This window comes from Tenrec ecaudatus, chromosome 6 (assembly GCF_050624435.1).
Source record: "Tenrec ecaudatus isolate mTenEca1 chromosome 6, mTenEca1.hap1, whole genome shotgun sequence".
Lineage (NCBI taxonomy): Eukaryota > Metazoa > Chordata > Mammalia > Afrosoricida > Tenrecidae > Tenrec > Tenrec ecaudatus.
In genome coordinates, this window is record NC_134535.1 from 52,805,159 (window position 1) to 52,826,683 (window position 21,525).

Here is a 21,525-nt window from a genome sequence, read left to right on the forward strand (position 1 = left end):
AGACTCAAGGGGAGGGTATTGTTTATATCTCCACAGGGAAAGAGGGACTAGACTTCAAACGGGTGCTCCAAGATGGGAATGCAATACACAGGCATGAAGCAGGGAACCAGTAAAGAGGTCTGAGGGGCCTGCCCCAATCCCAACTACGTGTACAGCTGCCCCTCCCCCCAGAAGAATTAACGTCAGAGGACTGCACTGAAGCTACAGCTCAGAAAAAGGGATATGTCTGATCAGCGGACACGGGACCAAATGAAGGGGGAGGAAGAGAGAGTGGAGCACATCCTGGGCCACCAAGTCTTGAGGATGGTATCCCTGCTCAGAGCAGCCAATGCACAGAGAGGACTATAGGTTAGCCCCACTATGAGACACGACATCTCCCACTGACCCATAGCACTATGAAGGACAACAATGGAGACACAGTGTGGGAATTGTGCCTGATCTGACCCCACCACACCGAGGCAAAATACTAACGGTGTGCAACAGAACAGCAAGGGGAGCAGGCAATGAAGTCCCCAGGGAATACCAAAAATACACTTTCGATCCAGGACATGGCACCCCATCAGACTCGACTGGAAAACACTCCTAAAGGTCAACAAATAGACCTTGAACTATTTATAGCAGTGGTTCTCAAGCTGTGGGTCTCGACCCCTTTGGGGGTTGACTGACCCTTTCACAGGGGTCGCCTAAGACCATTGGAAAGCACATATTTCTGATGGTCTTAGGAGAGACACTACTCTTCTATCCATCTCCAGGAGGGTCTGCCCGCAAGCAGATACATATAAGTACCAGTGTGAAGACTGTTACCCATGTTACACCATGCTTTCGAGACAAAATTTCATTTATTTGTAATTAGAGTAGATAAGAGTTGTATGAGCCCCTAATGAAATGATTTTTTTAAAAGAAAAGAAATTGGAAAAAAAAGAAAAGAAAGCAGGAAATATTTTAAAAATGGAAACAACTTTAAAATGCGTCAAAAAGGAGATCAAATAATAAAGTGATACATTTTAATGTAACTACATCTGTCATAATTGACTTTACAATCCTCTCTGATAATAGGCTCTTCATACCTCGGGACTATAGCCAGGGGAATTCATCAGAGACTTAGTACATACGGGGACCCTGCAAATGGATTTTGGGCTTCAACTGTCAGCCATCATCTTCTGCAAACCATATATGCAGAATTTAAGCTTTGATACCATTCTTTCCTTTGGATTTGGATTTTATTATTTACAATCCTTAGATCACATGGGCTGATGTATTCTTTCCATGTGGACCTAGTTGACACTTCTCTTAGAAGGTTGTTTATTTGAAAACAGTCCTTTAAGTCTCCAGATGCTAACCTTCTGACAGCCAGGCACCATCTGGTTTCTTCACCACATTTACCTAAAGCATCCATGTCTTTTCATGAGGGCAAGGATTGAGTAAGGTCATGTCTTAAGAACTAGTTGTTTGTAGATTGGAGCAAGGATGAAGATATTCTTACAGAATAATGTTTTTATGCACAGGTTTATTATAATGAATATATGTTAAGATAGATTTCTGTGGCCAATAGATGATTGCAGAGAAGCTATCTCAAAATACACTTGTCTTAATCTCACTAGGGTACCTTCAAAAAAAAGTCTAATCAAAACAGTGGTTTCTGATGGGATCTGTCAGGCCAGTTAAATTCAAAGCAGAGAGATCAACTCAGAAGGCTATGGTGGCTATTTGGGGGGTTGGGGTTCTAATGAGATCATCTTGATAGACTTTCTCTAAAAACAACAAGGTGTCCAAGGGGGCCTATTATGAAGAAGTTTTGTGAACATTGAAAATTGTATTGATGAGAAAAGGCCAGGAAAACTGCACTGACGATGTTTTTCCATCACAACCATGCACCTTATTCGTCAAGGCGAGCAACCTTATCTCTTGGACCCTATAGCCCTGACCTGGCCCCATTGGGCTTCTTTTTGTTCCCCAAACACGAGCCCTAAAAAGGAGCATGCTTTAAGTCCCTTGAGGCTGGCAAAACTGTGGTGTAGACTTGGTGTCAATGAAATTCTTCAGAGCAGGGCTAGAGAGGTGACAACATCGCCACCCAAGTGTCCAGACCTAGATGGATGGCATGTTAGTGGAGCTTCATAAAAACCCTGTTCAGGGATGGACCAGCCTTTCTCTTTATGTCCTATAGTTTCTTGAGTAACTTTGCTTTTGGCATTTTCCAAGGTTTATAAAATCAGAATTTCAGAAGAACAGAGAAAGACATATGCCTAAAATTAGGGCCAATTTAAAGCAAGTTCACTATAATCGGGAGTCAAATAAGTAAATTATTTTTATATGAATTATGTGTGTTGTATTTTCTTTAAAACCCATTTTAAAACTTATACTATAAAAAGAAGATAAAAAAAGTACTTTTAACATAGATGAGCCATTGGGTGTCATAAAACATCACAATATAACTTTATTTTTTCTTTCAACACCCATCCACAGTGTGTACCTTCCTTTCCATTAGAAGGCTTAATGCATGCTTATATTCATTAGCAAAAGTAATCCTGGCTTAATTAGCGTCCAAATTTATATGTTCTCTCTTGTAGAGATAAGCCCTTAGAAATTAATAAAAATGTCTCCTAATTTATGCAAATCGTCCTAATCAGATTTTCTGTTAATTTTACAGTCATTTAGTTTTCTATTTAGAAAATGAAGAGAGCTCAGCCAAGGCCAGAACACACACAAATTCAACCCAGACAAAGAAGTCCCCATTTCTTGTGCAAATACACTGGGGAGGTGTGTACGCCCAGAGACAGACAGGATCTTTATGAACTTGATACACAGAAAATGAACAAGGCCATTTTCAAGTTGAAATGGATCTGAAAGAGAGTCTGATAACAAGGCATTTAAATGTAAAAATGTCAAAGCATGAGCCAAAAAGCAAAGCTAGCATCAGAGGAAGCAAATTAATTTGGTTGGACTGTGAATATTGAAATATAAACACTCCCACACAACTCTGATACTCAAGGAAGTACAAAAATTATCGCAACTGACATTTAATCATTTTGCCTTCATCCTTAATGGGTTGCTAGATAATAACATCTTCCAAATCTTTACCAATAATGCAGCCAGTCATGTTTTTAAAAATGATTTGCTTTGGTGAATGTAATTAGGGGATTTGAGCTGGCAGTCCCTAAGATCCAGCCCGATTTTAATTTTGGTAACACAGGCAGTAGATCCCCAAAGACCTTGGCTCTTATTCATATCTGCTTGTCTAATTGACAATGCAGAAGGGGATTGTTATAATTTGTTTTCTTTGCACTACATTACAAATCTGTAGAACACACATAACCATATGGTATCAGGATAGCAACTATATAAATCTGTACCAATTATTTTGGTGAGAATTTATAATTTCAAGTAACAGATTGCCTTTTTCATGATCTTTATATTGCAGTGATATATGTAAGTCTGAAACATTATTATTTTATGGTGCTTATATAGAAAGGTCTAGGAAATTCTGTCAATGCTGTAGGGGAATCTCAATTTGAATTAAGTGAAAATGGGCAGATAAAGAAATAAATGCTTTTTATTTCTTGAACTAAATAATCATTCTAGGTGCTGTTTTCAAAGAATGTCCTGTATATAAGTATTGTCATGCTTATATGAGAGAAAACGAGCTCATTTCTTTTCCTTTTAACCTACGAGTTTATACTAATTTGACAGCCTATTCTGCTAAGTTTGAAAAACACTTAAGTTTAATTAAGTAGTATTTACATTGTATGCACTTTAAATGCTACCTTTTTGATCCTCAGTTTCTATCACTTCTTTTATATTTAAGACATTAGGGTGAAAATGATGTCAATGGAATTTGGGCAATTTAAAGCGTATAGCAGAAAATATTATTTCTCTGAATCTCATTGACAGAAAACAAGGAAACCTTTTCAACCAAGTCAAATTCATTTTCCCCCAGGGCTATTCCACCGAACCACTTCACTTCCAGGCTGCTCTCTCACCTCGCAGCTAGAGGAATGTCCCCCACCCCCCAGGAGTGGGGCAGGGCAGGGCCTGCAGAGCCCCACCGAGTGACTCTGACTTTTCTCTGTCTACTCCTGTCAGAATACAGACACCGTCAAAATCCCCGCGCACCAACTCCACATGATTCAAGAAAAACTCCTTTTAAATTAATAATTTAAATTGATAATCAGCCATACAAGTCAGTGATGACTCTGAGCAGTTCCTCCCTGCCGATGTTGTCATTCACCAAGTAGGACTCTATTTGACTGAAAGTTGAGCTACATGGTGAATATATTGTCAGACCTAAGGACTAATCTCCGGGATCCCACCCATCTCTGTCCAACCAGCAAGTCTGGCCTCTTTGATGTTTTAAAGTTTTGTTCCACAGTCTTGTCTCACTCGCTCTTGGACTGTCTGTTGTAATCCCTTTCACAGCATCAGCAGTGGCAGCCGGGCACCATCTAGTTCTGGCTCAGGCGATGGAGACTCTACGTGATGTTAGTCCATAGGACTAACGGCTTTTCGGGTGTTATTTAAGTGCTAGATCCTGCACAGGGAGCAAGACAGAAATGTCCCTGCCTGCATGAGGTTTATATTCAAGAGGATCAGATAGGGGGTTTGGACACAGACATTAAGAAAATAAAGTACCAAGGCATAAGGCTTTCAGGTAAGAAAATGCTATAAAGGAAATAAAATGGCCGATTTGTTGCCAAAACCACACCTATTGCTGTCGAGTTGGCTCATCCTCATGTTGATCCTAACTGGTGTTTCCAAGGCTTTGTGAATCTTTAGGGGAACAGACAGCCTCGCCTTCCTCCCTTAGAGTTGATCAAAAGGGATTCAGAAGGGCTGGTGAAAGGTCGACATCAAATATGACAGTGGAGGAGGGGAGGGTGGAGAGGTAGATGACGGAGGAGGGGGGGTTGGAGAGGTGGATAACAGAGGAGGGTGGACGTGAGCAAACCGTGTGGGTCCTTATAGGCCAGACTGTCAATTTACAAAGGAATTTCAGCGGGAAGACTTTCAGTATTCCACGTTTTATATTCAGCATAATGGGACTTAGTTTAAGCATCTATTGTTATATGTTAAACATTCCATAGTCGACAAGAAAATTATTTTGTGCTTTGAATTAACTAAATGAGTAGAGCTGAGGAAGTATGTCTAATTAGGAGGCAGTAGGGAAGGGGAGGCCAGAATGGAGAATTAGAGAGAACTTTCCCCGATACTTTATCTTAGGTGCAGCAACAATTTTGAGCTGGAGGTTCCTAGGGAGCCACATGTTAACCTGCCAGCAGCCCTTGAAGAACTTTTGCTGCAACTGTCAATGGCTGTATTGTTCCCGGAGGTTTTGGGTTTTTTTAATCACTAGTCAGGTGCTGGAAAGCATGCCCTGCAGTACCAGGGGGATTTGTTTTCCGTCAACCTTTATCAAGGCTTCTTTATAATGTGTTTCATATTATTATTCTTTCCTTTGGAGCATTATTTTTTTTAAGTAACTCAGAAGCCCTGGCATTTGTTGGCAGGGCTGGGAAACCCCACAGTAATTTTTCCAATGGCAAAGTAAGAAACAAGGTATTTGAGCTGAAAGGAAACATATGTTAGTGCCTCCTGCCTTGGTCCAGTCAGTCTGATGAATACCATGGTTAGAAACCCTTAGGATCAATTGTCTTCACGAATAATTATGATGTAGGAACCTATAAGCTAGCCAACAAACCCGAATTACTAGGGCAACTGCTAAAATGAGCTACCCTTTTATCCAGCTGTAAACCGAACATGCGGGTGTTTGTCCAAGGTTCCGTAGTTGCTGCTGTTTCTCTAACTCATAGACAGAATGCCTGCAGTGGAAGACGAAGTAACAGCTCGCTCTTCACTGGACTGATTAAAACTGTGATGAATCATCACCTCTGTCCTCATAGTGTATTTCTGATTTAATATCCATGATGTTTGTCATTATGCAGCGATGGGAAAGATTTCTCTCCATAATATATGTGTGTTCTCTTAGGATATCTTGCCATCTGGATTTCTTGAAAAATTATTGGTAATACCAGTGTGTGATAAAGCTCCTGCTTCCCAGGGGTGCCAGATCCTGGTAATCTGAGAGGCTGCTAGCAGAGGGGAGCCTCCTTCTAAGCTGGTGCCTGCTCCCACAGACTTGGGAGTTTTCAACTCGAGAAACCAGCTCAGCAGCAAAAGCCTTCACACCTAACATGCCTTACTGCCCAACCTGGAAACTTGGCTTGCTGCCACTGGAGCCTGGAGCGCCCAAGTACAGCACAATTGAAGCGAAAGCATCCGGAGCTGAGACAGAGACCTTCCAGGAACCCTGAGAAGGATAGCAGACAGCTGAGTTGGTTCTCCATCTGCCAGGATTATAGCTGGCTGCGGCTTATCTACTCATATATGGGGTTTTTCTAAGCAGCCCTGGAGTCCACGGCCCTTGAGTGGACTCCTTCTACAACTAGCCAAGGCTGGAGAAGAGGAAAGAGTTGATCCTGACTTAGAAAGAGGCAAAGGGCCTGCTCCACACTGGGCTTCAACACTGTAGGATACATTAGTTGATACACGAAAGGCTGGTTTCTCTAGGAGGCTCTCAGAATGAATGTTTTGAAAGCAAAGATTTTTTTTAAAATGAGACTCTACAAAGCACACCCAAATGATTACTTTGCAATACATTTTCCTTTTTGTCCTTTCTGAAGAGGATTGGAATTTGGAGACTTGTTTAAATTTTCCCCATATTTCTAACATCCCCAAATTTGTTCTCCTCGCAACTAAATCATGTAATGCATGTAAACAGTCCACAAAAGTTTACCCCAGTTTCCATGGAAAATTATCTGGTAGCTCATAAGGTAGAGTAAAATCATTTGAAAAAAATCATCATTTCCCTCCTGAGATAGTTATCCATAAGACAACGTATGTATCCTAAAAATATGCAGTGCTTATTGCAGCTTTTGAAATGTGAATTACTCTATTAATATGGAACATTTTGAAGAAATAGATCTGGAAGTCTAGCCTATCCCAAAGGGAATGCTTTTCAAAGATGTATTAGCTACTGCAGTTAACCTAAAATGAGTTCTTATAGGAATTGGGTAAAATTATAGGGAAAATTAGTATCCTGGATAAACCAGATAAATTATATTTAGTCTAAGTACATGCCCCAGTAAGCTACACTGAGAAAGCAGCCCAGAAAATAATGTAACTCATTACTCTTCCAACATAATGATTTTTTATTTTCATAATTAAATCTAAAGGAGATAATCAATAAGAAATCTGTTTTCAAAATCACACTGGGTTTTCATGTTTGGGCTTCTAACAAATGACTTTCTTTGAAGCATGTAGTTTCCTGTGTACTTTCTAAACATTCTCTTCATTGAGCATAAGTAAAATTTCCAAGATAATTTTGGATTTTACTCAAATGTTTTTCTAATTTTTTAGGTAAGATGATGTCTGATTCCATTGCTTATCGGTTTTAAAGAATTTTTTAATGCATTGAAGATGGTGCTGAAGCTTTATGAGGAAAATAAGATATTTTTCTTTTTTTATGTGAAAGCATAAACAAAATTTGTTTTATAATATGCCGTGAATTGCACGGAGCCATGCTATCATGTATTGTGAAATTTCATCTTGAAAAAAAATATTTTGGAGACATGAATATTTCCACACAGTGCTATAAACCTGTCCCTGAAGTTCAATGATGACCAACAATCCACACAGTATCTAAATTTCACTTGCTAATAAATGTATTTAATGATTAGAAGCACATTTCTGAGAGCAGGGACGCTCTCTGTTAGGGTAGCAACTCGATTTTGAGCTTGCCTTGACTGGAGACCACTTGTGAAGGTGAAACAGGCCAACTGGTGTTATTGACTATAAAGATTTTAAGCTCTTGCTAGTTGCTTCCAGTACAAACTGACCCCCACATGCTCAGAGGAGAGCTGCTGGATCGGGATCGCAAGGCTGCCGATGTCAGGTTGAATGCCAGGACTGTCTCCTTTGGCACCTTTGGGTGGGCCGTTGGAACCACCATCTTTTCAGCTAATACCCAAGTGCTTAGGGTTCTTGGAAAGACCCAAACCATGTTGTATATGAAAATCCCTTTTAACGAGGGACTGTATTAAATAAGTTATTGTTGTGATTATGTTATTATTATAGTATTATATCCCCACAAAGGTAGGGTGTTCTGGTTGGAGTCTCATAGCATGAATTGTCTAGATGATAATCTACTGCAGTTGTACGATGAAGAACCAGCACTAATACACCCACATCTTGTTGACATCTCCACAGAAAGGGAGAGAGGGACCAGACCCCATCCCAGAGTGCCAAGCCTTGAGGGCAATACACTGGCATGGAGCAGCAAGCTAACAGAGAGGATGATGGAGATGGCCCAAGCTGAGCTATGTTGGCCCCCTCCCCTTCCCCAGAATACAGAAGACAGCACTGAAGATATAGCCTTGGGGGAGAGGCAGGTCTGGCCAGACAACACAAAAGCAAACTAAGAGAGAGGTAGAGGGAAAGAGAGAGCAAGAACCTTATCATGGCCTACCAAGCCCCGGGGAATGAGATCCCTGCTCAGAGCAGCCAATGCATATAGAAGACCATAGGGCCAGCCCCACCACAACACAACATTCCCTCACTGACTCATAGCGCTACGGTGGACAGCAATGGAGCCACTGTGCGGAAAGTGTGCCTGGTCTGCCCCATGCACAGCAAGGTGAAACACAAAGGGAGTGCAGAGCAGCAAGAGGAGCAAAGGATCCAAGTCCCTGAGCAATCCTGAAAATAGCCTTCTGACTTGGGGGACAGGCCTTGGCACCTTATCAGACTTGATCAGAAAACATACCTAAGGGTCAGCAGACAGACCTAGAAATATCTATTTGTTGTTTTCTTAGTTGTTTTTCTGTTTTGGTTTGTTTGTTTTTCTTTTTCTTTTGCCCTATGTCTGTCTATATAAGACCAGCAGAACGAACAATCCTGAGGAGAAAACAATGGGACTGGCACATGGGAGAGGCGGGGACAGGAAGGGGGAGCGGGGAGCTGACAAACTCAGTGATAAGGGAAAAATAAGAGATCTAATATTGATGGCGAGGAGGGCGTACAATGCCTGGTAGGGTTTAATCAAGTGTAATGTATCTGAGAAAAATTACTGAGAGCTGAGTGGAGGGTGAGCATGATAGTGGGATAGGAGGAAGGTGACAGGAAATAGATGAAAAAATAGGAAGCCAAAGCTATTTAGAGAGTTATAACTATAGGCATGGAATTATACTAATTTCCAATGAAAGGGATAGAGACCAATGTACATATACTTATATGTTATGCATTAAGATAGCAAACAGACTTGGGGCCTCTACTCAAGGCCTCTCTTAACGCAAGAACAATTTGTTCTAATAACTTGGCACTCTTTGATACTCACCTTCCTGACATGATCGCTGAAGACAAAATGGGTGCATAAGCAAGTGTGGTGAAGAGAGCAGATGGTGCCCGGCTATCAAAAGATACAGTGTCTGGGGTCTTAAAAGTTTGAAGTTAAACAAGTAGACATCCAGCAGGGAAGCAAATAAATCCACAGGGAAAAATCACACCAGCCTGTGTGACCATGAGATGTCGACAGGATAAGGTAGTAAAATATCCAAAACAAACAACTATATTGATATGAATGAAGGGGTTTGTAGTGGAGACCCAAAGGCTGTCTGTGAACAATTAGATATCCCCCCACAGAAGGGTTATAAAGGAGGGATGATTCAACCAAGGTGCAGTATAGCACCAACTGAAACACACATCATTCCTCTAGTTCCTGAATGCACCCTCCCCCCCACCCTCGCCCTACTACCATGACCCAGTTCTACCTTACAAATCTGGCTAGACCAGAGAACACACATTGGTACAGATAAGAGCTCTCAACACATGGAATTCAGGACAAATAAAGCCCTCCGGAACAGTAGTGGGAGTAGTAGTCTCATGGGAGTAGGGGTTGGTCAGGGAGGGGGAAGGGAGAGAAAGGGGAAACCCACCACAAGGTTAGACATATAGCACACCCCACCCTGAAGGGGATGGATAGCAGAACTGCGGGTGGATGGAGACAACAGCCAGTGTAGGTATGAAATAATAATAATACATAAGTGATCAAGGATTCATAAAGGTGGGAGGGTCAGGGAGGGAGGGGGAGAAAAGAGGAATTGATACCAAAGGCTCAAGTAGAAAGAAAATGTTGTGAAAATGAGGATGGAACATATGTACAAATATGCTTGATATAACTGATGTATGGAATGTTATAAGAGCCGCAAGAGCCCAGAATGAAATTATTTCTAAAACAAGAAAGAACGAACCACAGGCTCTGCCAGCCTTGCGAGGGTATTATTCACTCCTCAAAAGAAATCATGAAAGTGGTTACACTTCGAAAATGAAAAGACTAAAATAGATTATTAATAAATGAGGCTACGACAGGAACATTGAAGGCAAAGCAGGTGCATAGGCAAATGCAGTAAAGAAAGCTGATGGTGCCCAGCTGTCAACATATATAGAATCTGTGGTCCTATAGGCTGGAAGATAAACAAGGGGCCATCTAACTGAGAAACAGCAAAGCCCACATGGAAGAAGCACACCAGCAGCCCGTGAGATCACAAGGCGTCGTAGGGATCAGGGATCAGGCTTCAAAGACCAAAAAAAAAGAAAAAACCATAGCATTGTGAATGAGGGGGAGTACAGAGTGGGGACGCAGGGCCCATCTGTGGGAAATTGGACATCCCCTTGCAGAAGGGCTGTGGGGAGGAGACGAGCCAGTCAGAGTGCAGTGTAGCCACGATGAAATATACAATTTTCCTTTAGTTCTTGAATACTTCCTGCTCCTCATTATCATGATCCCAATTCTACCTTACATATCCACTGGACCTGAGGAGGTACACTGGCACAGATAGGAACTGGAAATACAGGGAATCCAGGACAGATGAACCCCTCAGGACCAGTGGTGAGAGTGGCAATATCAGGAGGGTGGGGGGAAGGTGAGGGAGAAAGGGGAACAGATCCCAAGGTCTACATATAACCTCCTCCCTGGAGGATGGACAGCGGAGAAGTATGTGAGGGAGACATTGGAAGGTGTAAGATATGATAAAATAATAACAATTTCTAAATTATCAAGGGTTTAGGAGGGAGGAGGCGCGGGAAGGGAGGGGAAAATGAGGAGCTGATACCAAGAGCTCAAGTAGAACGCATGTGCTTTGAGAATGATGATGGCAACATATGTACAAATGTGCTTGACACAATGGATGTATATACGGATTGGGAAAAGAGTTGTATGAGTCCCTAACAAAATTCTTTTAAAATAATTAAATAAATAAATGAGGGCTTAATTAGCCCTCTTGGATAGAAATAAATACAACCCAAAGCTTCTTTATATGGCCCATATCAAAGAATGATCTTTACATTTTTAATGTTATTTTTTAAAAGAAAGAAAATATACTACAAAAACTGTGACTAGCCTAAATCAGATACTACAATTAACAATATAGAAGAGGATAGTTTTGGAAGGTTTTCTGTTTCTTCAACTTAAAGGTATTAAATAAATATTAAATAAATGAAATACTAAATAAATGTACCTGAATAATTAATTACAAAGGTATACTTTACATTCATTAAGCTACATATATTTAAAGCATATATGTTGTGCTCATTTCAGGAGAGCATATACTAAGATCAGAGTAGTTTGATGTTTTTTCCCCATGAAGCCGTCATCTCTATCAAGATACCAACTATTTCTATTGCATCTGAAAGTTTCCTTTGAAATCTATGCCTATCTCCAACATTGATCAAGATTTTAATTATCACTGATCTGCTTTCTGTGTTCACAGGTTATTATTTTTTTTAACAATTTATTGGGGCTCATACAATTCTTATCACAGTTCATACATATACATACATCAATTGTATAAAGCACATCTGTACAGTCTTTGCCCTAATCATTTTTTTCTCCTCTTTTCTTTTTTTACATTTTATTAGGGACTCATACAACTCTTATCACAATCCATACATATACATACATCAATTGTATAAAGCACATCCATACATTCCCTGCCCCAATCATTCTCAAGGCATTTGCTCTCCACTTAAGGCCCTTGCATCAGGTCCTCTTTTTTTTTCCCCTCCCTCCCTTTTCCCCCCTCCCTGATGTGCCCTTGGTAATTTATACATCGTTATTTTGTCATATCTTGCCTTATCCAGAGTCTCCCTTCCCCCCTTCTCTGCTGTCCCTCTCCCAGGGAAGAGGTCACATGTGGATCCTTGTAATCAGTTCCCCCTTTCCAACCCACTCACCCTCCTCTCTCCCAGCATCGTTCCTCACACCCTTGGTCCTGAAGGTATCATCCACCCTGGATTCCCTGTCCTCCAGCCCTCATATGTACCAGTGTACAGCCTCTCACAGGTTATTTTTCATTTTCTATAAAAATGGAATCATAGTATATATACTTTTGTGCCTGGCTCATTTCACGTAACAGTGTTTGTATTGTCTATTTGTAGCTTGTTCTATTTTACTGCTGAATAGTGTTCCACTGCATAAATACAGCAAAAGTTATTTTATTTTTTATGACACTTACTTTGGGTAAATATATAGAAACAAAGTCTCAGAAGATCATGGTGATTATAACCTTAACTTCTCAGAAACTGCCAAACTGGTGTCCAGAGTGCTCGAAGCACTTGACGTTTTCTACAAAAGTGATTGCTCTGCCATCACCACTTACGATTGTCATTGATGCTTTTAGTCCTACTGCTAGTGTGACAGGAAAACTGAGGTGCTTCAAAGAGAGTAAAGTATTTTACAATCATTTCTATATAACCATTCACCTACCTGAGAATCTGGTTTCACTCAAATTGTAATCTATTTAAAACAGGTGTTTGTGTTGCTTTGAAAGGAAATAAACAAGCTTAGATAGATCTAAGCTATTTTTCCTTCATATTTATGTAAATTCCTCTTCTAATATTCCTCAACCCTACACCTCATTTCTCTATCTAACATGTCAGAAATAAATATTCTATGACCATTTAAATATTGAAGTACTATTGAAATATTAAAAATAATCTTGAACCAAGCAGAATTCAATCCTCACAGAGGGGGAAAGACCAGCAGTTTGATGGCTGCAAACGTTGCACTCTCCCATTGACACCAAAGTCTTGGTGCCCAGGAATCAGACTAAAAATCTAACTTCTCCAATTTTCTTCAGAAAATAAAGAGTAAGAGTGACCTGGGATTTTAGTTTGGACTTAAGGGCAAGAGTAAAAGGTGGTATGAAGACAAGGTAGAGAGTTTCATGTAAAACAGAGGATCTTGGAGAGAGTAAGGGTTATGCCAATGCTACCAAGTCCGTCCAAGTGAGGTAATTGGATAACAAACAAGCGTCTTTATAATCAGTCTAACTCTGTGACATCTAGCTTCTCTGGGTCCGTGCACACTCAGTAAATTGGCCTTTGCTCTCTATTGAGAGCACCTGGTCAGCGCATTTGGCTGATGAGAGACAGCTAAGAGAGGCACAAGGTAGACAGAAAAAGGATAGGACCTGAGGATCCCGCTGCTTACTGGACACGCTCTGGAGTCTTGGGATGCCACAACAGAAAGTTAATATTGAGGCAATGTTGAGGAGTTTCCTATCTGGTGGTTTTCAGATCACATTTCTTCCCACATGAACATTAAGTGCCTGAATACGCTAGTTTCATTACTTCAGAAAAACTGAGGATAGGGAAAAATAAGTGAGTTCTGGGGGGGAAAGTCAATCAGTATATTTCATGAAAGGATGATTTGCTTATATCATAACCTTAGATATTTCAGAAAAAGGAAACTAACTGAATGCACATCATCTATGTGTCCAAAGATTTGAATTGCCAACATGTGGGCAATATAAAAGGTTTTATTCATCAACTGACGGTGAATGTTCAACATAACACAGTCAGTCTGTGGAACATCCAGATTGATGTTAATAATTAACTTATAGAATTCTCTTGTGGCACAATCTTATTGACGGCCAGCATATACAGGTGAAATATCAGTGAGCTAAAACACTTTAGATCTAATATTAGTCCTACTTCTGCTACTGTGATTTTAAAAGCCAAGTACTCGTGAAGAAAAGTTAAATCCTTTCTCAATGCCTGTAATCTGTAAATCTTTCCACAAGGCACTTTTACATCTACTATATTATTAAATTAATTTTTAAATTTTTTAAGTCTAAGAATGGAGGTATTGATTGGAATCTCTGACACATGAAAAATGTTCAGACCAGTTAAGTGGTTTCTCAAAGTTAAAATACAATGGCATAACCAGGATGAGAGCATACGCCTAATTTCTACATTGGGTTTATATATCACACTCTTGCTTAACTACTAAGAAGACTATTCATTAAACCTTATTGAACACCTATTACATTCCAGGCATTAAGCCAGAGACTAGACAGACAAAGAAAATAAGGCATAATTCTTGTCCCCACTGAGCTTGCAGTCCAATAGGACAGAAAACATGTGATTAAGTATAAACTGTCACTGATACTTAACTACACATACTGGAACAAGGTGCTCTGCAAAGACATCTCCCAATATCAAGTATTCCCAAGGCGTGCATATGAATGTCCCGTGGATATTCCTGCAGAGTTGACATAGTGACCTATAGTCTATAATGACAAGGGACAGTTTGCCTTTCGTGACTTGAGCCTACACAGTTTTGTTGTTGCAATTGTTTCTGTTTGTTGGTTGGTTGCTTGAATTAATTGCTAATTCCAACTGAAAATCTAGATATTAAGCTTTCCTGAAAAATGAAGAAAATCCTGGCCTCACATTCCCACATCACAGCAAAAGGCTAGAAATTAGTAGGTGGTCCTACCAAATAGGTATTAATACCAAGATCCTACTATGTTCCCTTGTTTCTCAAATGTACTTCGTTCGTTTACTTGCCTGCCATCATTCATATTTTTCTATCTTCTAGTTCTGGACTTGTAAAGGGCTCTCCAATACAAAAATGGCTTAGCTTTCGGAATGATCTCTCCGTTGGCCACGGAAACTGCACCAGCTAACCGAAACGCCTCAGTGACACACCGCCCGTTCAAATGGCACTGGGGCGGGTGCTGTACTTGCAAAGCTCTCCTCCGCCTTGGTTCTTGCTCTGCAAGCACAGCACCCTCACTGGTACTTTCTCGCATCTTCTCTCAAGGTCAGGGGACATCTTTTGTCTTTCCATTTGCCTCCAAGTCCCAGCCTTCAGTTCCTGGTGGCCGGTAGGGAAGCAACTTTAATAGCCATTAAATGTGAAACTCTTTGATTCATCAATCCCAAGCTCCAGAATTTGTCTTATAGTTAAACTTGAACTCTCAGGATAGTCGTTGTGCATTGTAGTAACCATATAGAAACAGCCTAAAAAGTTCACTGTAGGAAACTAAATTATGATGTGGCTTAGTTTAGTAATCTACAGATTAATACATAGCTCTAAAATATAATGAAATAGACTGATATGAAAAGAATAAAAAAATCAATGTTCAGAATAATGTGTATGTTATCCGTCTATCTGCACTTTTTCACTTTTAACATCACATATGTACTAAAGATTTGATACACAGACAAGTTTTAAAACTCTCTTCAGATGGTTGGCTTAGGGATAGTTTGCAATAGAATGTGTCTGCAGTTGTTATGGACTACCAAGTTGAATGAGACTCATAGCGACTAGGTAGGTAGAGGGGAACTCTGCCCCGACATGCACCATCCTCACAAGGTTGCTGCAGTTGAGCCCACTGCTGCAGCTGCTGTGTCAATCCAATAGCAAAGAGGGAGACTTGCTTTCATCACACACCTTTGATAGCATTTGTCTTTTTGTTAACTGTTAATATTTTTGTTTTAGCAATTGTCCAATTATTGACAAAGGTATATGAGTCCAAAGACAAATGATAACTTTGTTTTAATAACTTTTGCAAGGGATATGGTTTTCTTTCTTTTCTTTTCCTATACCTTTTTCAGAGAAGTTTTAAGTTTCCAGAAAAAAATTGGCATAGAAAGTTAAGAGAGTACCAATATATTCCCCTCCTCCTGCATAAATCTCTTCTGTTATTAACATCTTGTATTAGTGCAATTGATAAATATTGACATAGACTATTAACAAAAGTCCACCAAACCAAGCACTGTTATCAAGCCAATTCCTGCTCATTGACATTGGCTCTATGGGACAGAGTAGCACTGCTCCTGTGGATTTCTGAGACTGGAGAAACCTTCCCAGGAGTAGAAACCCTTGCCTTCCTTCTGTGGAGTGGCTGTCACTTTTGAACTGCTGACCTTGTAGCTAGCTGCCCAAACTGCACCTCCCTATGCATTGTACACATCTATGAGTTTTCACAAAGACGTCATGCTATGGATTCATATCACAGGGAGTCTCAGCATTTAATGTTTTTACCACCTGAATATACTTCCTACAGTAAAAGTAAATTGTGAAAGAAATATATATATGGGGTAAAAACATTCATTGCTTGACTTTGAAGTAAATGAGGATACTTATTTGAAATTTGAAGTAAATTTTGGTACTTATTTGAAATGTCATATCCAAATAGGTCAACTATTTTAAAAATTGGCTAAACTTTCATCTTCTTTTTATGGTTTTCCTTCTTACTAAAGAAGGCACTCCTCTACCAGAAGTAATGCAAATGTTATTTTTAATATTCAAATCTTTAATCCATATGGAGTTCATTTTTACGATTATGCAGTTCAGCTAGTTTCTCCCTAGTGCTCAGCCAATGCCATTTCATTAAAAGCTTTCCTCCGCTCACTGAGTTGCAATGCCAACTATCATGAAAAAGCAAGTAAAAATAATAATACTAATTACTGTGACTAGGATTTCAATTCACACACGCAAAGGTTTATTCCAAACAGAATGTGTTCAAGAATGTCTCTACCTTTCTTGAAGGCTATGGACAAGCTCTCTCGGTAATATATGCCTTTTAGCATCATTAGAGCACCTTAAAAGAAAAAAAGCATTTTTTTAAGGTCCAAGCTTTTCAGAGAAACCATGTTTCCAAGGGAATCTGCCAAGTCAGTGAAATTCAAGGCAGAGAAGTCAACTCACAAGATTATGGCAAGTGTTTATTTATTTGTTTGTTTGCTCGTCTATCTATCTACCTATTTATTTATTTATTTATTTATTTATGGTTTGTTTGGCCGTAGGGATTTCAAAGCTATAATCTTGACAGATTTTCTTGAATGGCACAGGGTAACTACAGGAACTTATTGTAGAACAATCTTAAGGATATGGTATTGGTGAGCAAAAGCCACAAAAGTTGCACTGGAAAAAGCAAAAGGTAAACATGACAAGAGACTTGTCCTTCTTCAAGGACTGTCCAAAGAGAATTTCATTGGGACAACCCCCCAGACCTGATCTTGCCCCACTCAGGCCTTCTTTTTGTTCCCCAACTCAACATTTAAAATGAAAACAGTTTGAGTCCCTTGAAGAGGCCATAATTGTCATTTGGCTATGATATAAATTGAAGAGCATAGAGTTCTTTAGAGAAGGGTTAGAGAGCTATATACACTATCAGAAATGTATAGCTTAGATGAAGGAATCAAGGGGGTACCCAAAATAAATTGGAATATTTTCCCCAAAACTATTTGTTTTTTTAACATAAGGTGGTTACCTTATCACCTTCAAAGTACTCTCCATTACATCTAATATATTTGTCAAATCTGTGATTCCATTCCTGAAACATTTTTCAAACTCGTCTGTTTGATTGGCTGACATCTCCCCCATTTTTTTATTTGCCTCTTCTATGTCTTCAAATCACTGTCCTTTCAGGTCCCTCTGCATTGTTGGAAACAAAAATAAATCGAATGGAGTGAGGTTAGATGTGTGGGGCAAGAGAGACATGCTGGTTTTGGGGGTTTTTTGCCAAAAACCAGCACACTGAAATGGCTGCATGAGCAGGTGCATTGTTGTGGCAAAACCAGTCCCCTATCTGCCACAAATCAGACCTTTTTGTCACACACTCTTATACAATCTTTTTAGAATCTCTAAGTCAGTGATTCTCAACCTGTACATCACAACCCCTTTGGGGGTCAAATGATCCTTTCACAGGGGTCACCGGATACATAACAGTAGCAAAATTACAGTTATGAAGTAGTAATGAAAATAATTTTATGGTTGGGGGTCACCATAAAATGAGGAACTGTATTAAAGAGCCGCGGCATTAGGAAGGTTGAGAACCACTGCTCTACATAGAAAGCTTGATTAACAGCCTGACCTGGTGGAATGAACTCCAAATTCACTAGTAGTTGACATTTTTGTCCATTTGGGACATTGACAGACATCCAGAATAAGGTTTGCCATCAATCCACATTTCACCTTTTTTGAAATGAGAAAAACACACATACTCTTGAGTTTCCCCACAGTGCTATCCTCATAAGCTGTGTTCATCATCACAACAGTTTGTGCAGCATTTTCCCTGAGCAGGAAACACATTTTCACAGCCATAAGCTGCTCTCTTAAATCAGCCATCACACCAAAAAAATGAGGTTTGAGCAAAAATGCTTTTATGAAAATGTTCACTGTGACGAGAGAAAACCTTCCCAGGTGATGCCACTGGGTGCACTAACTCAGAGCAGGTTGGTTGAGGCTCACCTAGTGGGGGAAATGCACACTATGAAAGTTCCACTCTGCCTAGTGAAATTCTGGGGGGGATTTGGTAACCCCTCATATACTGAGGGAAAACATAGCTTCTTCATATTTTGATATTTTTGTTTATTTGAGGCTTCTACAATCTTACGCTCACCTTCACATATTAACTCCATGTGAATTGATTAGTTATGCTTTGCTCCCTCCGATCTATTCTCTGCCCAGTTTTATGGTCAAGGAAGCTGTTCTCAAGGGCCAACATCTCTCAGATCCCATGCTTCCTGATTTCCTGTTGCCTTTGTCCAACAGGAGAGACAGAAGAGATCAGATATCAGGATAGAGAGGTTCAAGTATTCTTTCCCCACTCCTCCTCTGCTTTGTCGCCACAGTACCTTAATATCCCTCGTGGCTTCTTTAACCCTGTCTACTCTTTCCCAAACAGACACTCCTCTGAATTCCTTTACTGTCCTACTTGAAGGTACTGTGTTTCTAGATTTTGTATTTTCTTGTGCTAATATTTCATACTTTTAACTATGGTAGCTTTAGTTATTTTTAGTGCATAGCCAGTTTAAATCTGGTTGACATTGCTAAAAAGGGGGGAAAATTAAAACAAAGACTTTCATACCAAAGGGAACAGACTTTGGAGGTTACCAAGGTGGGGAGGGGAAGGAAAGAAAGATGAACAACAGGCAAGAGGTTAACAGGAATTAACTTGGGTGAAGGAAAAGCCAGTACTCCACAGGAGGGAAAAGAGCAAGCACAGGAGGTCGGTAGGGTAAACTAGTGGAGTTATAACTAGTTTTAATTGTTGAATGCAAAATTGATTATCTAAAATGTAACCCACCGAGGAGGAGACAGTGGAGCACAGCCTGGCCCACCAGGCCGTGAGGATGATGTTCCTGATTAGAGCAGCCAGTCCAAAGAGAGGACAACATAGCTGGTCCCACTATGAGACATGATGACCCTCAGTGACCAATGGCAATACAGGGGACAGCACCGGAGACACAGTGTGGGAATTGCACCTGACTGATCCCACCACACTGAGGCAAATCACTGGGGGAGTGCAGCAGAACAGCAAGGGAATGGAGTGGCAAGGTCCCCAGGGAATGCTGAAAGTGGACTTTGGGGCCAGGGCGTGGTGCCCCAACAGACTGGAATGGAAAACACTCCTAAAGGCCAACAAATGATCCTTGAACTAACTACAAGCTTTTCTTTTTTGATGTGTTTTGTTTTGTTCTTGGTCAGTGGTTTGTTGTTGTTGTTTTGTTGTCTGGTTGTATACTGTTGCTTTGTTTTCTTCTGTCTTGTTTTTGTGCATGCTATTATCTCCACAGGTCTGTCTAAATAAGACAGCTGGTGAACAATCTGGAGGAAAAACAACGGAACCGAAAGTTCCGGGGGGACTTGGAAAGGGGGAGGTGAGGGGTAAGGAAGTGGTGCTAACAAACACAGAGACAAGGGAACAACATGGGATCCAAATTGGTGGTGAGGCGGGAGTGGCAGGCCTGGTGGGGAATGTTCAAGGGTAAGTTACATAAAGAAGAGGTATAGCTGTAACCCAGGTGGGGACAGAGCATGATAGTGGGGCAGAAGAAAAGTCAAAGGAAATAGAGGAAAGAGCTAGGAGGCAAAGGGCATTTATGGAGGTATAGACAAAGACATGTACATGCAAATATATATGAGGATGGGGAAACAGACCTATGTGTCTATAATTATAGGTTTAGTATTAAGGTGGCAGAAGGACCTTGGGCCTCTACTCAAACACTCCCTGAATGCATGAATACTTTCTTTTATTAAATTGGAACTCTATGATGCTCACTCTCCTGACACAACTGCTGAAGCAAAAATGGGTGAACAAGTAAATGTGGTGAAGAAAGCTGATGGTGCCCGGCTATCAAAAGAGATATGTATGGGGTCTTAAAGGCTTGAAGATAAACAAGCGGCCATCTACCTCAGAAACAACAAAGCCCACATGGAGGAACACACCAGCCTGTGTGATCACATGGTCCCAAAGGGATCAGTTATCAGGCATCAAAGAACAAAAAGTCATATCATTGGCTGCACACCTCCATGATATGATCGCCGAGGACAAACGGGTGCATAAGCAAATGTGGCAAAGAAAGCTGATGGTGCCCAGCTATCAAAAGAGTTAGTGTCTGGGGTCTTAAAGGCTTGAAGGTGAACAAGCAGCCATCTAGCTCAGAAGCAACAAAGCCCACATGGAAGAAGCACACCAGCCTGTGCGATCACGAGGTGCCAAAGGGATCATCAAAAAAAAAAAATCTTATCATAGTGAATGAAGGGGGAAGTGCAGAGTGGAGACCCAAAGCCCATTTGTCGGCCACTGGAGATCCCCTCACAGAGGGGTCTAGGGGAGGAGATGAGTCAGTCAGTGTGCGATGTAGCACTGATGAAGAATACAGCTTTCCCCCAGATCCTAAATGCTTCCTACCCCTCCCCCGCCCCCCGCTCCCCAACTACCATGATCCGAATTCTACCTTGCAAGTCTGGATAGAGCAGAGGATGTACACTGGTGCAGATAGGAGCTGGAGGCACAGGGAGTCCAGGGTGGATGATACCTTCAGGACCAGGGGTGTGAGGGGCGATACTGGGAGAGTAGAGGGTGAAAGGGTTGGAAAGGGGGAACCGATTACAAGGATCTACATGTGACCTCCTCCCTGGGGACGGACAACAGAAAAGGGGGTGAAGGGAGACGCCGGATAGGGCAAGATATGACAAAATAATAATCTATAAATTATCAAGGGCTCATGAGGTAGGGGGAAGCGGGGAGGGAGGGGAGAAAAAGAGGACCTGATGCAAAGGGCTTAAGTGGAGAGCAAATGCTTTGAAAATGATTAGGGCAAAGAATGTACAGATGTGCTTTATACAAGTGATGTATGTATATGTATGGATTGTGATAAGAGTTGTATGAGCCC